The sequence below is a fragment of the Phyllostomus discolor genome, chromosome 1 (assembly GCF_004126475.2).
Source record: "Phyllostomus discolor isolate MPI-MPIP mPhyDis1 chromosome 1, mPhyDis1.pri.v3, whole genome shotgun sequence".
Taxonomy (NCBI): Eukaryota; Metazoa; Chordata; class Mammalia; order Chiroptera; family Phyllostomidae; genus Phyllostomus; species Phyllostomus discolor.
In genome coordinates, this window is record NC_040903.2 from 196785618 (window position 1) to 196793536 (window position 7919).

The following is a 7919-nucleotide window of genomic DNA, read 5'->3' on the forward strand; positions in this document are numbered from 1 at the left end:
AAATGCAGAAAAAGAACTAAACAAAATGGAGATACACAATCTATCAGAAGCAGAGTTCAAAACACTGATTATAAAGATGCTCAATGAACTTAGTGAGGACCTCAACAGCATAAAAAATATCCAGCCAGAAATGAAGGATACATGAAATAAAGAACAATTTACAGGGAAACCACAGTAGAGTGGATAAAGCCAAGAATCAAGTCAATATTCAGAACATAAGGAAGCAAAAAACAACCAATCAGAACAAGAAGAATAAAAAAGAATCCAAAAATCGAGGATAATGTCAATATCCCAGAGCCTCTGGGACAACTTCAAAGGGTGCCAACATTTGCATCATAGGGGTGCCAGAAGGGGAAGAGAAAGAGCAAGAAATTGGAAATCTATTTGAAAAAATGATGAAAGAAAACTTCCCTGATTTGGTGAAGGAAGTAGATGTGCAAGTCCAGGAAGCATGGAGAGTCCCAAACAAGATGGATGGAAAAAGGCCCACTCCAAGACACATCATAGTTAAAATGCCAAAGGTTAAAGCTAAAGAGAGAATCTTAAAAACAGCAAGAGAAAAGCAGTTAGGTACCTATAGGGGAGTTCCCATAACATTGTCAGCTGATTTCTTAAAAGAAACTTTGCAGGCTAGAAGGAGTTGACAAGGATATATTCAAAGTCATGAAAAAGCAAGGACCTACAGCCAAGATTGCTCTACCCAGCAAAATAATCATTTTGAATCAAATGGCAGATAAAGAGCTTCCCAGACAAGAAAAAATTGGCCTGGGTAAATCTCTCCCATTGACCTGCCAACAGCAACCAAGACTCAACTATAAGAGGATGGTTACTTCATCATCACCAAACCGTTATTACATGAAATGTTAAAGGAACTTATTTAGGAAAAAGAAGATGATCAAAGCTATGAACAATAAAATGGCAATAAATACATACCTATCAACAACTGAATTGAATAACTAAGCAAACAAGAAAAACAGAGACAATCATTGATACAAAGAACGTTTTGATGGTTGCCAGGTGGGGAGGGGGCTAGGGGAATGGTTGAAGAGGTCAGAGGATTAAGAAATACAAATAGGTAATTATAAAATAGCCATGGGGGTGTAAAGTACAGTGTAGGAAATGGAGTAGCCAAAGAACTTAGATGCATGACCCATGGACATGAATAATGGCGTGAGGATTGCCTGGGGGGTGGGGGGTGCTGGGTGGAGGGGCAAAGGGTGAAAAATTGGGACAACTGTAATAGCATAATCAATAAGGTGTAATTTAAAGAAATCTATCAAGCTAGCCCTGGCTGGTGTGACTCAGTTGGTTGGGGTGTTGTCCTGTAAACTGGAAGGTCACAGATTTGATTCCCGTTCAGGGCACGGGTCTAGGTTGCCAGTTGCATCCCAATCAGGGCACGAACTAGAGAACTAGAGGCAACTGACTGATGTTTCTCTCCCTCTCCCTCCCTTCCCCTTTCTCTCTCTCTCTCTCTCTCTCTCTCTCTCTCTCTCTCTCTCTCCCTCTCTCAAAAAGGTCAATAGCGTGTCCTCTAGTGAGGACAAAAAAAATTGATCACTCTGCCTCTTGTGGCTCGGTGGACTGAGTGCCGGCCAATGGATCAAAAGTTCACCAATTCCATTCCTCATCAGGGCACAAGCCTGGGTTGTGGGCTGGGTCCCCTGTTGAGGGTGTGCAAGAGGCAGCTGATCAATGTTTCTTTCACACATGGATGTTTCTCTCCTCTTTCTCCCTCCCCCTTTCTCTAAAAATAAAAACCTTTTTAAAAAATCTATCAGTGTAATCTATAGTAACAGTCTTAAAAAGAAAATTACATGATCATATCAGTGCAGAAAAAGCATTTGACAAAATTCAATATCCACTCTTGATTTAAAAATTAAACTCGGAAAAATAGGGACGGGAAGATTTCCTCAACTTAATGGCAAAAGACTGAAGGTTTTCCCCATAAAATCAAGAAGAAGACAAGACTCTCGTGGCTCTTAATTCAGCAAGTTCTAACCAGTGCAGCAAGGCAAAAACAAAACAGAAGAGGTGATAATTATCCATTAATTTCTTTAAATGCATCATGGTTTTGCCTTGCAGCCGTGGCGTTCTGCCGGTGATCTTCTGTCAAGGGGGGCTGGGGAGGAGTGAGCTGAGTCAGAAATGGCCTCTGCCAATTTTTGTAAGATATGGGTTCAAATGGCCTCAGGGGATGAACGTAGACTGTTGCGTACTTGAAGAAATTGGTGTAGCAGATAACCTGAATGAAAGGAGATTCATGGAATAGAGACCGTCATTTGGTATTTGACTTTGCTAGTCCAGTGTGAGACTTAAGAAATTCCTGAATTTGCATTATCACTAGAAGCAAAATAGAAGAGAAAGTCCACGAGTATATTGGAGAAATTTGGTGTAGGTAGAAAATGTCCTTGGAATACTAAGGACCAAACTTGAGTTTTACTTATCGGCTAGCATCTTACTGATATGTTATTAACATTGTTTTCCTTACCATCTCAGAAAGATGCTTGAGACATGTTTTAAAATTTGTGTTTTAATCAGCATATTTAAAATCTTGTGGTGGCTTCTGTCTTCATGCAAAATGGTCTGAGTTGGGGGCAAGTTCCTGATATCTTTAACATTTCAGATCTTTGAAATTAAACATAAAACTTCTAACTTCAGTGATTCAACTCTCCGTGTAATCTCCCTGTGCGAGTGACTTGGCAGATGAGATGCAGAAACTTTGCTACTTGGGAATCGTGTATTCAGGGTTAGACTGGCGCAGTCAAAATAATGTCGTGGCTGGTTACAGAGATCAAAAGCCGTCGATAACCCACTGTAGTGTGTTGACCCTTACTTGATTCACATAGTTTTCTAAAAGTTTGAATTTTATTCAGGTATCAATGATGAATTCAGAAGTTCATTGACACAGACAAAACCTTACACTTTCTAGATGGGTTTATTTCCCTAGCGAACAAATTCTGATTGTTGATTGGGCAAACCAGAGTGAGCGCCATCTCAGGCGGAGGCCGGGCGTGAATTCTGACTCGATCGGATTGCCTTAATGTTCCAGCGGAGATTTTCTTACTTGCAGGCCCCTCAGCCTTTTAAGTATTATGTCCTCCTGAGGGCACGAGTTGCAGGTATTTCAGTGGTCACGGGTGTCTGCAGCCTGGCGTTCTGCTAGGACTATAAAAACAATGGGTTGTCACCTGTTTTTCTTTGTAGTAGTATGTCTTAGAGGTCATTCAGACCATTCATAGAGCATGACCGTCTCATTTCTCCCTCCCCCTTTCCCTTATACTCCCCCTCCCCCTTTTCTCTTTCCTCCCTCTTTCTAATTTTTCCGGAGGTACCTTCTCATTGTAAGGAGTTTTACTGAAAATTTTTATCAGTTGCTTCATCTGTATTTCTGTAATTCTTACGGCATGGACCATATGTCGTGTGGGTGTGTTTCTATGCAGTTCCATCACATGTAGGTTCATTTAGTCACCCCCATCTCTAACCCTTGGCACCTAGTAATCTGTTCTCCATTTTTATAATTTAAAAGAGTGTTACAAGGACTGAAATCATATGGCATGTAATCTTTTGGAATTGGCTTTTTGGCTTGCTTTCACTGGCATAATTCCTTTGACATTCAAGTTGTTATGTGTATCAATTATTTGTTCCTTTTTATTACTCAGTAGCATTCCGTTCTAATCTCTTATGGCTGCGGAATGTTATTTTGTGTCTTTACCATAATTTACCAGATCTCTATGGTGGGTTTTCATGCTGTCTTTTGCTCTTATAAATTGTGAATTTCCTATGTTGTCATCACTCTGCCACTTCCTATACTTGCCTGATTTCTAGCAACAAAGGAACATGACTGATGGCATCGTTTACCTAGACAGCCTCAGGGACGGCGATCAGCACAGCGGTGCCCCATTGAGAGATGACAGTGATGAGATGGCAGAAGGCAGATCTTTCCTGGTAAATGCTCCACGATAGGATTCTGGGAGGGCAAAGACCCATGGTGTGCCTCAGAGGGCCCGAGTGTTCAGAGACGGATGGCGGTTTCCTGGTCGCTCATGACTGAAAGTTAAGAAGTTGGGCCACGGGCGTCTGTACCAGCATATGTATGCACCTGCACCTCAGCTTTTGATCTGACTCGTTTCTCAGGCTCTGTGGCTCTCACATCAGACCACAGTCAGGGACCATCCTCGTGACGGGGGCTGAGCTGCTGCAGTTGTGGGCACTTCTCTGGCATTTGTGATCCTACAGAGATCCTTTAGGTTTAACGGTTTACTGTGTAGGGAAAGACTTGACTTGGAGTCTTCTACTTAAGAAGCTTGAACTTTCCACTAAATTTTCACATTGTCTTCTGACAATGTTGATCTAAATTACAGATCCGAGCTCTCCTGTGACATTGAAGAGCTGAAGTAATCTCTTCCACCATAACTTGAAATCCCACTCTCAGACACATGATTTCTGACCTTGAGTTCCTGCTGTTCGACTAGGTGTGTCTGATCTGTATGCTTTTACAGCCCGGCTCAGTGCATTCCTCGTATCTCTGTAGGGTGAATCGAGGGATGTCCTCTATGTATGGCAGTGACCACACACATTTGGAGCTGGAAAGGTAACACGTGGGGCAAGGGGCGGAGACTGCAGGCTGGAGAACTAGAGGAGGTGGTGCCTGTTCGGCCCCAGTAGACTGGGACTGTGTTGGGATGTGAGTTTTGTGTGGCCAGAATTTCTGGGTTTTCAACAAATGGGAGAGATCCGTGTGTGTGTGTGTGTGTGTGTGTGTGAGAGAGAGAGAGAGAGGGAGAGAGAGAGAGAGAGATCATCAGTGTTTCAGCACCAGGAACTTGTTCGTCTGGATGGTGGTGTTTTGTGAGTGCTTTGGCCCACACAGCCAGCCTGCCTGCCGTTCAGACCTGACAGTGGCCAATTTGAAACTCTGAGTATTTAGAGAAGAGGTGGGGGAGAACCTAGAGTGGAAAAAACCATTCATGTCTTACTGTTCACATAGCTGTTGGAAGTGATTTTGTTTTCTGGGATTTGTAATTTCGTGTGTAATGTAACTAGCGTATTTCATGTCCAATGGCAATCACCCACTTCACTTGGAAGTTCCCGCCACCTGCCTTATTCAGGACAGACGTCAGCCTTGCACTGCAGTTTGTCAGTTACTTCCCCATCTTCCTCTTTCGCTCTTACAGTGGGTGCTACGCTCAGGTGCCCTGCGGGATGTGTGAGGTACCATGTTCTCAACACGCCCTATGACTTCCTGCCTCACCGCCTCCTCGTCGCCGCATCCTTTAGAGACTGTACCTGTCTTCAGGCCCAGCTCTCGTGATACCATCTGCCCGAAGCTGTTCCGGGTTTTCCTCTCTCGTTCCCTCTTTCCAGATCTTACCAGGCTTTGCTTGTATTTGTCTGTGGTCTTAATTTGTCTTTCTAGCAGAGTGACTTATATACCTGTCTATTCTTTCTTCCCATCCCTTCCTGCTCTTAAATGCAAACTGTTAGAGGGTAAGAACAATGTTTTACTCACCTTCAGTCCTTCTAACACCTAATACACCATACCTGTTGTGTACAGCACAACACACTTATTTAGAATTGATAATGTAACCAAAGCATCGCAGGTTCGATTCCCAGTCAGGGCACATGCCTGGGTTGCAGGCCACAGCCCCCAGCAACTGCACATTGATGTTTCTCTCTCTCTTTCTCCCTCCCTTCCCTCTCTAAAAATAAATAAACAAAATCTTTAAAAAAATTGATAATGTAAATTTAAATATAAAATCCATGTAGGTTAATATGTATGCAATTCACAAAGCTCCAATTCTTGTGTTTGCTTTTTCTCTGTCTCTGTATCTTCTGGTTGGTGGCATAACCATAAGTATTATTGTAAACCAAGCCTCACAAATTCCAATGCCTGCTATGGACAGGAAGACATAGTTAAGAGAATTAGCCAGCAGTTTCATAACGACGTGTATTCTTTCATCAGAAGCATACTTTGCAAATTAGACATGTAGGATTATTGTTCATTCTCATGGAGAAGTTTCCTCTTTCCCATTTTCCTTGAAACATTTGACAGTCTGTGCATCTTTAGTTTCTTTGGTAGAGCTGTAAGTACAAGTATCAGTTTTCTAATTGACACAACCGTGAGAAAAACCACAGCGGAAGCAGAATGATAATGGCAACTGACAGCCTCAGAGCTGGGGAGCAGTAGGGCACGGTGGGGACTGGGGTGAAGCAGAGTCCTTGCCGGGTCTCAGTGAGACAACTCTGCTTCAGCCATTGGTGGCCACGAAGCAAGGTAGACCCAGTGTTATCTGATGAGGATAAAGTGCAAATCTGGATATTCACGTGAAATAGTCTTTTCAATATATTATGGGGGCGACACAGTAGAGGCAAAACAGATCATGTCTGGAGGCCGCATCGTACGTAGGGGCCCTCAGTGGGATTCTGGCATGTACCACGGAGGATGGTAAAAATTCTGAAAGGCAGTTACTGCACAGAAGATATCTTCAGCAGGGGAAACACCAGGTTATATGGATGGTGTGTAAATATTTTGACTAACACCTCTTAACTGATATTTTGGAATGAACCGTTCTGTTTTCATTGTGCCAGATGGCAAAACATGCCTGATATACTGCTGTTGAATTTGCAGTGGGTTTATTTTTGTCCATTGTTGGCTTTCGCATGGAAGCATATATATCACCCCTGTGTGGGTGGCATTTTCCCAGTGTCTCCAGTTACCAAGATGCAGGTAAGCACCTCGTGTGTGCTCAATTAAATAGTGGTCATTTACCTGTCCCAGAGAGGGAAGATGGCACAAATTCCCTCTGGTAAAGGAGAGCAGCTGGGCGGCCACACCTGCAGGTGAGTTTGAATAGAATATTCTGCTCTTGACTGTCCAGTGCTTTCTGCTAACTTCCGCTGGGGGAAGGGACTGTGTGCCATTTAAGCTTCTTCATTAGTGCTGTTGTCCAGGTGGGTGTGCCTTTGCTGGTTTGATTCCTTAAAGTACATTTTTGGGCATTACCTTTTCCAAATTCATTTAAGCAATCAAATATGAACTCATTCTCATCATTTAAAAAAATTAAAGCTCCAGCTGGTGTGGCTCAGTGGATTGAGTGCTGGCCTGCAAACCAAAGGGTCACAGGTTCGATTCCCAATCAGGACACATGCTTGGGTTGTGGGCCAGGTCCCCAGTAGGGGGCATGCAAGAGGCAACCACACATTGATGTTTCTTTCCATCTCTTTCTCTGTCCCTTCTCGTCTGTCTGAAACTAAATAAATAAAATCTTTTTTAAAAAGTAAAATATTACATATAATACTAAACCCCCACCATTGAGCAATAAATACCTTAAAAATCTTAGAGGTAATTGCTGTTACCATTTTGGAATGTGGCTTTCCAAACCTTTTTCTGCGCATTTATAAAACGTGTATAGTCCTGGCTGGTGTGGCTCAGTTGGTTGGGTGTCGTCCGCAAAATGAAGGGTCACCCATTCCGTTCCCAGCGAGGGTACATGCCTGGGTTGCTGGTGGCCACCAGATGGGGACGTGCAAGAGGCGACCGATTGATGTTTCTCTGAAGTTTCTCCGTCACATTGATATTTCTTCCCTCTCTTTCCCCCTCCCTTCCCTTCTCTCTAAAAATTAATAAAATCTCTTTTAAAAATCAATAAAATGTACTTATAAGGATATAGTTTGTTTTTTACATGAGTGATATTCTTTACATGTTCTTCAGATCCACTGTGTGTGTATACATATGTATATGTAATACACTAACACATATATGTGTACATAAGGTCTATCTGGAAAAAGTCAACCATTGTTAACATAATGAAAACTGTTTATGTGACATGGATATAACCTAACAGCCAAGGAGAGTGGGCTGGAATGCACATACGTGAACAACGATGACTTCACTGTGCTAGTCAGTGAGAGCAGTA